Source organism: Rhinichthys klamathensis, unplaced genomic scaffold (assembly GCF_029890125.1).
Source record: "Rhinichthys klamathensis goyatoka isolate OS25496 unplaced genomic scaffold, OSU_Roscu_1.1 h1tg000035l_1, whole genome shotgun sequence".
In the NCBI taxonomy this organism is placed as follows: Eukaryota; Metazoa; Chordata; class Actinopteri; order Cypriniformes; family Leuciscidae; genus Rhinichthys; species Rhinichthys klamathensis.
Window position 1 is genome coordinate 690001 of NW_026606583.1, and position 12500 is coordinate 702500.

The 12500-nt window shown below is 47.7% G+C and overlaps 10 non-coding genes across 10 annotated transcripts; all 10 read right to left on the reverse strand.

Annotated features, from left to right (window-relative positions):
- Positions 1-991: 991 nt before the first annotated feature.
- trnal-aag (transfer RNA leucine (anticodon AAG)) lies at positions 992-1073 on the reverse strand. Its single transcript has one exon. It is a non-coding gene; the product is annotated as a tRNA-Leu (tRNA).
- A 1922-nt stretch (positions 1074-2995) lies between these two features.
- On the reverse strand, positions 2996-3077 carry trnal-uag (transfer RNA leucine (anticodon UAG)). Its single transcript has one exon. It is a non-coding gene; the product is annotated as a tRNA-Leu (tRNA).
- Positions 3078-4379: 1302 nt separating this feature from the next.
- On the reverse strand, positions 4380-4461 carry trnal-uag (transfer RNA leucine (anticodon UAG)). The gene has a single exon. It is a non-coding gene; the product is annotated as a tRNA-Leu (tRNA).
- Positions 4462-4682: 221 nt separating this feature from the next.
- Positions 4683-4764, reverse strand: trnal-aag (transfer RNA leucine (anticodon AAG)). Its single transcript has one exon. It is a non-coding gene; the product is annotated as a tRNA-Leu (tRNA).
- Positions 4765-5559: 795 nt separating this feature from the next.
- On the reverse strand, positions 5560-5641 carry trnal-aag (transfer RNA leucine (anticodon AAG)). The gene has a single exon. It is a non-coding gene; the product is annotated as a tRNA-Leu (tRNA).
- A 964-nt stretch (positions 5642-6605) lies between these two features.
- On the reverse strand, positions 6606-6687 carry trnal-uag (transfer RNA leucine (anticodon UAG)). The gene has a single exon. It is a non-coding gene; the product is annotated as a tRNA-Leu (tRNA).
- Positions 6688-6908: 221 nt separating this feature from the next.
- Positions 6909-6990, reverse strand: trnal-aag (transfer RNA leucine (anticodon AAG)). The gene has a single exon. It is a non-coding gene; the product is annotated as a tRNA-Leu (tRNA).
- A 1275-nt stretch (positions 6991-8265) lies between these two features.
- On the reverse strand, positions 8266-8347 carry trnal-aag (transfer RNA leucine (anticodon AAG)). The gene has a single exon. It is a non-coding gene; the product is annotated as a tRNA-Leu (tRNA).
- Positions 8348-10535: 2188 nt separating this feature from the next.
- On the reverse strand, positions 10536-10617 carry trnal-uag (transfer RNA leucine (anticodon UAG)). The gene has a single exon. It is a non-coding gene; the product is annotated as a tRNA-Leu (tRNA).
- A 294-nt stretch (positions 10618-10911) lies between these two features.
- trnal-aag (transfer RNA leucine (anticodon AAG)) lies at positions 10912-10993 on the reverse strand. The gene has a single exon. It is a non-coding gene; the product is annotated as a tRNA-Leu (tRNA).
- Between the last annotated feature and the right edge of the window lie 1507 nt (positions 10994-12500).

Genomic DNA, 12500 nt, shown 5'->3' on the forward strand with positions numbered 1-12500 from the left:
GTAGCTGTCAGATCACCGAAAAAATCTAAATGAGTCAAATTGGCTAACTCCATCATTATAGACTAGACATTTGTTATTATTATGTTTAAATTCATTTTTGAAGTGACATTATTGCTGTCCCTGATTCAAGAGGGTGCAGATTTCAGCCGCTTTTGCGCCTTAGACCCAGCGCCTTAGACCGCTCGGCCACGCTACCTTGTGAGGGCACCTTCCGTGGGCCATTTTCGCCAATTTTTTCTTTTAATGTCTCTCTTCTCCACAGTTAAATCCGTCGAAATTCTACGTGCCTTGAAGGAGCACCTCGACAGGTGGAAAGGCCTCCTAAATACAGGGGGGACGCAGTTACACTCCTGGAGGCCCCCCTCCCTGCAGATTGCAATTCCATCTCTAATCAAACACACCTGAATTACCTAATCAAAGCCTTTGGGCCATCCTCCAAAATGGCAGCCAGCTGTGTCGCAGTTAAACTCAAAATCATGAGGTAGCTGTCAGATCACCAAAAAAATCTCAATGAGTCAAATTGGCTAACTCCATCAGTATAGACTAGACATTTGTTATTATTATGTTTAAATTCATTTTTGAAGTGACATTATTGCTGTCCCTGATTCAAGAGGGTGCAGATTTTCAGCCGCTTTTGCGCCTTTTCGGAGCACACTTAAGGTGTCTTGCCCTCTTTAAAATCACTGCTGGCACCGGTGGGATTCGGACCCACGCCCCCGAAGAGACTGGAGCCTAAATCCAGCGTCTTAGACCCCTCGGCCACGCTACCCTGACGTGGCTCGATTCGTGGGCCGTTTTCTGGGCATTTTTTTTTTCATAAATAGATTAAACGTTGGGTGCGGACCTTCATCGTCAGGCTCTGAAGCACGCCGAGTTCGGCCAAGGAAAGCAAAAGCGGCAAGGTTTGGAAGAGACCGGGAGCAAGCAGTGTCACTTCTCCAGTGTTTTCGCTTAGGAATAGCAGCCACGAGTGCCTTCTAAGATGCTGTCTTGGCAGCGGTGGGATTCGAACCCACGCCCCCGAAGAGACTGGAGCCTTAATCCAGCGCCTTAGACCGCTCGGCCACGCTACCTTGTGAGGGCACCTTCCGTGGGACATTTTCGCCAATTTTTTCTTTTAATGTCTCTCTTCTCCACAGTTAAATCCGTCGAAATTCTACGTGCCTTGAAGGAGCACCTCGACAGGTGGAAAGGCCTCCTAAATACAGGGGGGACGCAGTTACACTCCTGGAGGCCCCCTCCCTGCAGATTGCAATTCCATCTCTAATCAAACACACCTGAATTACCTAATCAAAGCCTTTGGGCCATCCTCCAAAATGGCAGCCAGCTGTGTCGCAGTTAAACTCAAAATCATGAGGTAGCTGTCAGATCACCGAAAAAATCTAAATGAGTCAAATTGGCTAACTCCATCATTATAGACTAGACATTTGTTATTATTATGTTTAAATTCATTTTTGAAGTGACATTATTGCTGTCCCTGATTCAAGAGGGTGCAGATTTCAGCCGCTTTTGCGCCTTAGACCGCTCGGCCACGCTACCTTGTGAGGGCACCTTCCGTGGGCCATTTTCGCCAATTTTTTTCTTTTAATGTCTCTCTTCTCCACAGTTAAATCCGTCGAAATTCTACGTGCCTTGAAGGAGCACCTCGACAGGTGGAAAGGCCTCCTAAATACAGGGGGGACGCAGTTACACTCCTGGAGGCCCCCCTCCCTGCAGATTGCAATTCCATCTCTAATCAAACACACCTGAATTACCTAATCAAAGCCTTTGGGCCATCCTCCAAAATGGCAGCCAGCTGTGTCGCAGTTAAACTCAAAATCATGAGGTAGCTGTCAGATCACCAAAAAAATCTCAATGAGTCAAATTGGCTAACTCCATCAGTATAGACTAGACATTTGTTATTATTATGTTTAAATTCATTTTTGAAGTGAAATTTTTGCTGTCCCTGATTCAAGAGGGTGCAGATTTTCAGCCGCTTTTGCGCCTTAGACCCAGCGCCTTAGACCGCTCGGCCACGCTACCTTGTGAGGGCACCTTCCGTGGGACATTTTCGCCAATTTTTTCTTTTAATGTCTCTCTTCTCCACAGTTAAATCCGTCGAAATTCTACGTGCCTTGAAGGAGCACCTCGACAGGTGGAAAGGCCTCCTAAATACAGGGGGGACGCAGTTACACTCCTGGAGGCCCCCCTCCCTGCAGATTGCAATTCCATCTCTAATCAAACACACCTGAATTACCTAATCAAAGCCTTTGGGCCATCCTCCAAAATGGCAGCCAGCTGTGTCGCAGTTAAACTCAAAATCATGAGGTAGCTGTCAGATCACCAAAAAAATCTCAATGAGTCAAATTGGCTAACTCCATCAGTATAGACTAGACATTTGTTATTATTATGTTTAAATTCATTTTTGAAGTGACATTATTGCTGTCCCTGATTCAAGAGGGTGCAGATTTTCAGCCGCTTTTGCGCCTTAGACCCAGCGCCTTAGACCGCTCGGCCACGCTACCTTGTGAAGGCACCTTCCGTGGGCCATTTTCGCCAATTTTTTCTTTTAATGTCTCTCTTCTTCACAGTTAAATCCGTCGAAATTCTACGTGCCTTGAAGGAGCACCTCGACAGGTGGAAAGGCCTCCTAAATACAGGGGGGACGCAGTTACACTCCTGGAGGCCCCCCTCCCTGCATATTGCAATTCCATCTCTAATCAAACACACCTGAATTCCCTAATCAAAGCCTTTGGGCCATCCTCCAAAATGGCAGCCAGCTGTGTCGCAGTTAAACTCAAAATCATGAGGTAGCTGTCAGATCACCAAAAAAATCTCAATGAGTCAAATTGGCTAACTCCATCATTATAGACTAGACATTTGTTATTATTATGTTTAAATTCATTTTTGAAGTGACATTATTACCGTCCCTGATTCAAGAGGGTGCAGATTTTCAGCCGCTTTTGCGCCTTTTCGGAGCACTCTTAAGGTGTCTGGCCCTCTTTAAAATCACTGCTGGCAGCGGTGGGATTCGAACCCACGCCCATGAAGAGACTGGAGCCTAAATCCAGCGCCTTAGACCCCTCGGCCACGCTACCCTGATGTGGCTTGATTCGTGGGCCGTTTTCTGGCCATTTTTTTTTTCATAAATAGATTAAACGTTGGGTGCGGACCTTCATCGTCAGGCTCTGAAGCACGCCGAGTTCGGCCAAGGAAAGCAAAAGCGGCAGGGTTTGGAAGAGACCGGGAGCAAGCAGTGTCACTTCTCCAGTGTTTTCGCTTAGGCATAGCAGCCACGAGTGCCTTCTAAAATGCTGTCTTGGCAGCGGTGGGATTCGAACCCACGCCCGAAAAGACTGGAGCCTTAATCCAGCGCCTTAGACCGCTCGGCCACGCTACCTTGTGAGGGCACCTTCCGTGGGCCATTTTCGCCAATTTTTTCTTTTAATGTCTCTCTTCTCCACAGTTAAATCCGTCGAAATTCTACGTGCCTTGAAGGAGCACCTCGACAGGTGGAAAGGCCTCCTAAATACAGGAGGGACGCAGTTACACTCCTGGAGGCCCCCTCCCTGCAGATTGCAATTCCATCTCTAATCAAACACACCTGAATTACCTAATCAAAGCCTTTGGGCCATCCTCCAAAATGGCAGCCAGCTGTGTCGCAGTTAAACTCAAAATCATGAGGTAGCTGACAGATCACCAAAAAAATCTCAATGAGTCAAATTGGCTAACTCCATCAGTATAGACTAGACATTTGTTATTATTATGTTTAAATTCATTTTTGAAGTGACATTATTGCTGTCCCTGATTCAAGAGGGTGCAGATTTTCAGCCGCTTTTGCGCCTTAGACCCAGCGCCTTAGACCCAGCGCCTTAGACCCAGCGCCTTAGACCGCTCGGCCACGCTACCTTGTGAGGGCACCTTCCGTGGGCCATTTTCGCCAATTTTTTCTTTTAATGTCTCTCTTCTCCACAGTTAAATCCGTCGAAATTCTACGTGCCTTGAAGGAGCACCTCGACAGGTGGAAAGGCCTCCTAAATATAGGGGGGACGCAGTTACACTCCTGGAGGCCCCCCTCCCTGCAGATTGCAATTCCATCTCTAATCAAACACACCTGAATTACCTAATCAAAGCCTTTGGGCCATCCTCCAAAATGGCAGCCAGCTGTGTCGCAGTTAAACTCAAAATCATGAGGTAGCTGTCAGATCACCAAAAAAATCTCAATGAGTCAAATTGGCTAACTCCATCATTATAGACTAGACATTTGTTATTATTATGTTTAAATTCATTTTTGAAGTGACATTATTACCATCCCTGATTCAAGAGGGTGCAGATTTTCAGCCGCTTTTGCGCCTTTTCGGAGCACTCTTAAGGTGTCTGGCCCTCTTTAAAATCACTGCTGGCAGCGGTGGGATTCAAACCCACGCCCCCGAAGAGACTGGAGCCTAAATCCAGCGCCTTAGACCCCTCGGCCACGCTACCCTGACGTGGCTCGATTCGTGGGCCGTTTTCTGGCCATTTTTTTTTCATAAATAGATTAAACGTTGGGTGCGGACCTTCATCGTCAGGCTCTGAAGCACGCCGAGTTCGGCCAAGGAAAGCAAAAGCGGCAGGGTTTGGAAGAGACCGGGAGCAAGCAGTGTCACTTCTCCAGTGTTTTCGCTTAGGAATAGCAGCCACAAGTGCCTTCTAAGATGCTGTCTTGGCAGCGGTGGGATTCGAACCCACGCCCCCGAAGAGACTGGAGCCTTAATCCAGCGCCTTAGACCGCTCGGCCACGCTACCTTGTGAGGGCACCTTCCGTGGGCCATTTTCGCCAATTTTTTCTTTTAATGTCTCTCTTCTCCACAGTTAAATCCGTCGAAATTCTACGTGCCTTGAAGGAGCACCTCGACAGGTGGAAAGGCCTCCTAAATACAGGGGGGACGCAGTTACACTCCTGGAGGCCCCCCTCCCTGCAGATTGCAATTCCATCTCTAATCAAACACACCTGAATTACCTAATCAAAGCCTTTGGGCCATCCTCCAAAATGGCAGCCAGCTGTGTCGCAGTTAAACTCAAAATCATGAGGTAGCTGTCAGATCACCAAAAAAATCTCAATGAGTCAAATTGGCTAACTCCATCAGTATAGACTAGACATTTGTTATTATTATGTTTAAATTCATTTTTGAAGTGACATTATTGCTGTCCCTGATTCAAGAGGGTGCAGATTTTCAGCCGCTTTTGCGCCTTTTCGGAGCACATTTAAGGTGTCTGGCCCTCTTTAAAATCACTGCTGGCACCGGTGGGATTCGGACCCACGCCCCCGAAGAGACTGGAGCCTAAATCCAGCGTCTTAGACCCCTCGGCCACGCTACCCTGACGTGGCTCGATTCGTGGGCCGTTTTCTGGGCATTTTTTTTTTCATAAATAGATTAAACGTTGGGTGCGGACCTTCATCGTCAGGCTCTGAAGCACGCCGAGTTCGGCCAAGGAAAGCAAAAGCGGCAGGGTTTGGAAGAGACCGGGAGCAAGCAGTGTCACTTCTCCAGTGTTTTCGCTTAGGCATAGCAGCCACGAGTGCCTTCTAAAATGCTGTCTTGGCAGCGGTGGGATTCGAACCCACGCCCCCGGAAAGACTGGAGCCTTAATCCAGCGCCTTAGACCGCTCGGCCACGCTACCTTGTGAGGGCACCTTCCGTGGGCCATTTTCGCCAATTTTTTCTTTTAATGTCTCTCTTCTCCACAGTTAAATCCGTCGAAATTCTACGTGCCTTGAAGGAGCACCTAATACAGGAGGGACGCAGTTACACTCCTGGAGGCCCCCTCCCTGCAGATTGCAATTCCATCTCTAATCAAACACACCTGAATTACCTAATCAAAGCCTTTGGGCCATCCTCCAAAATGGCAGCCAGCTGTGTCGCAGTTAAACTCAAAATCATGAGGTAGCTGACAGATCACCAAAAAAATCTCAATGAGTCAAATTGGCTAACTCCATCAGTATAGACTAGACATTTGTTATTATTATGTTTAAATTCATTTTTGAAGTGACATTATTGCTGTCCCTGATTCAAGAGGGTGCAGATTTTCAGCCGCTTTTGCGCCTTAGACCCAGCGCCTTAGACCCAGCGCCTTAGACCGCTCGGCCACGCTACCTTGTGAGGGCACCTTCCGTGGGCCATTTTCGCCAATTTTTTCTTTTAATGTCTCTCTTCTCCACAGTTAAATCCGTCGAAATTCTACGTGCCTTGAAGGAGCACCTCGACAGGTGGAAAGGCCTCCTAAATATAGGGGGGACGCAGTTACACTCCTGGAGGCCCCCCTCCCTGCAGATTGCAATTCCATCTCTAATCAAACACACCTGAATTACCTAATCAAAGCCTTTGGGCCATCCTCCAAAATGGCAGCCAGCTGTGTCGCAGTTAAACTCAAAATCATGAGGTAGCTGTCAGATCACCAAAAAAATCTCAATGAGTCAAATTGGCTAACTCCATCATTATAGACTAGACATTTGTTATTATTATGTTTAAATTCATTTTTGAAGTGACATTATTACCATCCCTGATTCAAGAGGGTGCAGATTTTCAGCCGCTTTTGCGCCTTTTCGGAGCACTCTTAAGGTGTCTGGCCCTCTTTAAAATCACTGCTGGCAGCGGTGGGATTCTAACCCACGCCCCCGAAGAGACTGGAGCCTAAATCCAGCGCCTTAGACCCCTCGGCCACGCTACCCTGACGTGGCTCGATTCGTGGGCCGTTTTCTGGCCATTTTTTTTTCATAAATAGATTAAACGTTGGGTGCGGACCTTCATCGTCAGGCTCTGAAGCACGCCGAGTTCGGCCAAGGAAAGCAAAAGTGGCAGGGTTTGGAAGAGACCGGGAGCAAGCAGTGTCACTTCTCCAGTGTTTTCGCTTAGGAATAGCAGCCACAAGTGCCTTCTAAGATGCTGTCTTGGCAGCGGTGGGATTCGAACCCACGCCCCCGAAGAGACTGGAGCCTTAATCCAGCGCCTTAGACCGCTCGGCCACGCTACCTTGTGAGGGCACCTTCCGTGGGACATTTTCGCCAATTTTTTCTTTTAATGTCTCTCTTCTCCACAGTTAAATCCGTCGAAATTCTACGTGCCTTGAAGGAGCACCTCGACAGGTGGAAAGGCCTCCTAAATACAGGGGGGACGCAGTTACACTCCTGGAGGCCCCCTCCCTGCAGATTGCGATTCCATCTCTAATCAAACACACCTGAATTACCTAATCAAAGCCTTTGGGCCATCCTCCAAAATGGCAGCCAGCTGTGTCGCAGTTAAACTCAAAATCATGAGGTAGCTGTCAGATCACCGAAAAAATCTAAATGAGTCAAATTGGCTAACTCCATCATTATAGACTAGACATTTGTTATTATTATGTTTAAATTCATTTTTGAAGTGACATTATTGCTGTCCCTGATTCAAGAGGGTGCAGATTTCAGCCGCTTTTGCGCCTTAGACCCAGCGCCTTAGACCGCTCGGCCACGCTACCTTGTGAGGGCACCTTCCGTGGGCCATTTTCGCCAATTTTTTCTTTTAATGTCTCTCTTCTCCACAGTTAAATCCGTCGAAATTCTACGTGCCTTGAAGGAGCACCTCGACAGGTGGAAAGGCCTCCTAAATACAGGGGGGACGCAGTTACACTCCTGGAGGCCCCCCTCCCTGCAGATTGCAATTCCATCTCTAATCAAACACACCTGAATTACCTAATCAAAGCCTTTGGGCCATCCTCCAAAATGGCAGCCAGCTGTGTCGCAGTTAAACTCAAAATCATGAGGTAGCTGTCAGATCACCAAAAAAATCTCAATGAGTCAAATTGGCTAACTCCATCAGTATAGACTAGACATTTGTTATTATTATGTTTAAATTCATTTTTGAAGTGACATTATTGCTGTCCCTGATTCAAGAGGGTGCAGATTTTCAGCCGCTTTTGCGCCTTTTCGGAGCACACTTAAGGTGTCTGGCCCTCTTTAAAATCACTGCTGGCACCGGTGGGATTCGGACCCACGCCCCCGAAGAGACTGGAGCCTAAATCCAGCGTCTTAGACCCCTCGGCCACGCTACCCTGACGTGGCTCGATTCGTGGGCCGTTTTCTGGGCATTTTTTTTTTCATAAATAGATTAAACGTTGGGTGCGGACCTTCATCGTCAGGCTCTGAAGCACGCCGAGTTCGGCCAAGGAAAGCAAAAGCGGCAGGGTTTGGAAGAGACCGGGAGCAAGCAGTGTCACTTCTCCAGTGTTTTCGCTTAGGAATAGCAGCCACGAGTGCCTTCTAAGATGCTGTCTTGGCAGCGGTGGGATTCGAACCCACGCCCCCGAAGAGACTGGAGCCTTAATCCAGCGCCTTAGACCGCTCGGCCACGCTACCTTGTGAGGTCACCTTCCGTGGGCCATTTTCGCCAATTTTTTCTTTTAACCCTTTCACGCGTACGATCACACCGGTGTGATCAGTCTTGGCTGGTCCCTGGAGCGTACGATCACACCGGTGTGATTAGAACGGTCAGTGCATCACGTGATCAACTGCTAAATTCAAACGTGCTTTCGCGCGTTGGCTGGCGCTGAGCCAGAGACGGACGCACTCAGTGCTGTCATATATCACAACTATTGAGTATTTTAAACCACATAATGTTTATTTTAGGTTTCAGACATTTAAATACACATAAGTACTAGCAAAACAGTGATTTTGAATTGGTAAAATAGACACTGATGTCTATGGAAACGGCTACAATAATCATTTCCATTATAATAACACAAAACGTTTTATTCATATCAGATACCCATTGTGTAAGTAGCTTTACATTTTACCCTATTCTTCTCCTAGTTCACCGGCCACTTACTTTCATGTATTTCGTGAGAAACAACAGATCCGATTCTCTGAACTGTGAAACAAACTAACATGGCGCCGCCCATCGCACATCCAGCTCAACTAACGCGATCGTTATAAAGACGTTTAAACAACAAAACACATCCACTTGCACATATTTGACAATCGGAATATCAGTGTTTCATGCTATAGCTAATACATGTGTGAATATTTTGAATAGAAAAGGAAAAAAGACATAAAAGCAGATCATCACTCATTCAGCTCTGTGTTGTGATTGCGCTGTGTCACGTGACAAGAAATGACGCGTCACCATGGAAACATTAAAGTGGCAGGTTCTAAATAACGGTCGCCTTGAAAAACTCACGCTGGGGGGTCAGTTAGAATATTTTAAACGTACGTGCGAAAGGGTTAATGTCTCTCTTCTCCACAGTTAAATCCGTCGAAATTCTACGTGCCTTGAAGGAGCACCTCGACAGGTGGAAAGGCCTCCTAAATACAGGGGGGACGCAGTTACACTCCTGGAGGCCCCCCTCCCTGCAGATTGCAATTCCATCTCTAATCAAACACACCTGAATTACCTAATCAAAGCCTTTGGGCCATCCTCCAAAATGGCAGCCAGCTGTGTCGCAGTTAAACTCAAAATCATGAGGTAGCTGTCAGATCACCAAAAAAATCTCAATGAGTCAAATTGGCTAACTCCATCAGTATAGACTAGACATTTGTTATTATTATGTTTAAATTCATTTTTGAAGTGACATTATTGCTGTCCCTGATTCAAGAGGGTGCAGATTTTCAGCCGCTTTTGCGCCTTTTCGGAGCACACTTAAGGTGTCTGGCCCTCTTTAAAATCACTGCTGGCACCGGTGGGATTCGGACCCACGCCCCCGAAGAGACTGGAGCCTAAATCCAGCGTCTTAGACCCCTCGGCCACGCTACCCTGACGTGGCTCGATTCGTGGGCCGTTTTCTGGGCATTTTTTTTTTCATAAATAGATTAAACGTTGGGTGCGGACCTTCATCGTCAGGCTCTGAAGCACGCCGAGTTCGGCCAAGGAAAGCAAAAGCGGCAGGGTTTGGAAGAGACCGGGAGCAAGCAGTGTCACTTCTCCAGTGTTTTCGCTTAGGCATAGCAGCCACGAGTGCCTTCTAAAATGCTGTCTTGGCAGCGGTGAGATTCGAACCCACGCCCCTGAAGAGACTGGAGCCTTAATCCAGCGCCTTAGACCGCTCGGCCACGCTACCTTGTGAGGGCACCTTCCGTGGTCCATTTTCGCCAATTTTTTCTTTTGATGTCTCTCTTCTCCACAGTTAAATCCGTCGAAATTCTACGTGCCTTGAAGGAGCACCTCGACAGGTGGAAAGGCCTCCTAAATACAGGGGGGACACAGTTACACTCCTGGAGGCCCCCCTCCCTGCAGATTGCAATTCCATCTCTAATCAAACACACCTGAATTACCTAATCAAAGCCTTTGGGCCATCCTCCAAAATGGCAGCCAGCTGTGTCGCAGTTAAACTCAAAATCATGAGGTAGCTGTCAGATCACCAAAAAAATCTAAATGAGTCAAATTGGCTAACTCCATCATTATAGACTAGACATTTGTTATTATTATGTTTAAATACATTTTTGAAGTGACATTATTACTGTCCCTGATTCAAGAGGGTTCAGATTTTCAGCCGCTTTTGCGCCTTTTCGGAGCACTCTTAAGGTGTCTGGCCCTCTTTAAAATCACTGCTGGCAGCGGTGGGATTCGAACCCACGCCCCCGAAGAGACTGGAGCCTAAATCCAGCGCCTTAGACCCCTCGGCCACGCTACCCTGACGTGGCTCGATACGTGGGCCGTTTTCTGGAGCCTAAATCCAGCGCCTTAGACCCCTCGGCCACGCTACCCTGACGTGGCTCGATTCGTGGGCCGTTTTCTGGGCATTTTTTTTCCATAAATAGATTAAACGTTTGGTGCGGACCTTCATCGTCAGGCTCTGAAGCACGCCGAGTTCGGCCAAGGAAAGCAAAAGCGGCAGGGTTTGGAAGAGACCGGGAGCAAGCAGTGTCACTTCTCCAGTGTTTTCGCTTCGGCATAGCAGCCACGAGTGCCTTCTAAAATACTGTCTTGGCAGCGGTGGGATTCGAACCCACACCCCCGAAGAGACTGGAGCCTTAATCCAGCGCCTTAGACCGCTCGGCCACGCTACCTTGGGAGGGCACCTTCCGTGGGCCATTTTCGCCAATTTTTTCTTTTAATGTCTCTCTTCTCCACAGTTAAATCCGTCGAAATTCTACGTGCCTTGAAGGAGCACCTCGACAGGTGGAAAGGCCTCCTAAATACAGGGGGGACGTAGTTACACTCCTGGAGGCCCCCCTCCCTGCAGATTGCAATTCCGTCTCTAATCAAACACACCTGAATTACCTAATCAAAGCCTTTGGGCCATCCTCCAAAATGGCAGCCAGCTGTGTCGCAGTTAAACTCAAAATCATGAGGTAGCTGTCAGATCACCAAAAAATTCTAAATGAGTCAAATTGGCTAACTCCATCATTATAGACTAGACATTTGTTATTATTATGTTTAAATACATTTTTGAAGTGACATTATTACTGTCCCTGATTCAAGAGGGTTCAGATTTTCAGCCGCTTTTGCGCCTTTTCGGAGCACTCTTAAGGTGTCTGGCCCTCTTTAAAATCACTGCTGGCAGCGGTGCGATTCGAACCCACGCCCCCGAAGAGACTGGATTCTAAATCCAGCGCCTTAGACCCCTCGGCCACGCTACCCTGACGTGGCTTGATACGTGGGCCGTTTTCTGGCCATTTTTTTTCCATAAATAGATTAAAGGTTGGGTGCGGACCTTCATCGCCAGGCTCTGAAGCACGCCGAGTTTGGCCAAGGAAAGCAAAAGCGGCAGGGTTTGGAAGAGTCCGGGAGCAAGCAGTGTCACTTCTCCAGTGTTTTCGCTTAGGCATAGCAGCCACGAGTGCCTTCTAAAATGCTGTCTTTGCAGCGGTGGGATTCGAACCCACGCCCCCGAAGAGACTGGAGCCTTAATCCAGCGCCTTAGACCGCTCGGCCACACTACCTTGTGAGGGCACCTTCCGTGGTCCATTTTCGCCAATTTTTTCTTTTAATGTCTCTCTTCTCCACAGTTAAATCCGTCGAAATTCTACGTGCCTTGAAGGAGCACCTCGACAGGTGGAAAGGCCTCCTAAATACAGGGGGGACGCAGTTACACTCCTGGAGGCCCCCCTCCCTGCAGATTGCAATTCCATCTCTAATCAAACACACCTGAATTACCTAATCAAAGCCTTTGGGCCATCCTCCAAAATGGCAGCCAGCTGTGTTAAACTCAAAATCATGAGGTAGCTGTCAGATCACCCAAAAAATCTCAATGAGTCAAATTGGCTAACTCCATCATTATAGACTAGACATTTGTTATTATTATGTTTAAATTCATTTTTGAAGTGACATAATTACCGTCCCTGATTCAAGAGGGTGCAGATTTTCAGCCGCTTTTGCGCCTTTTCGGAGCACTCTTAAGGTGTCTGGCCCTCTTTAAAATCACTGCTGGCAGCGGTGGGATTCGGACCCACGCCCCCGAAGAGACTGGAGCCTAAATCCAGCGCCTTGACCCCTCGGCCACGCTACCCTGACGTGGCTCGATACGTGGGCCGTTTTCTGGCCATTTTTTTTCCATAAATAGATTAAAGGTTG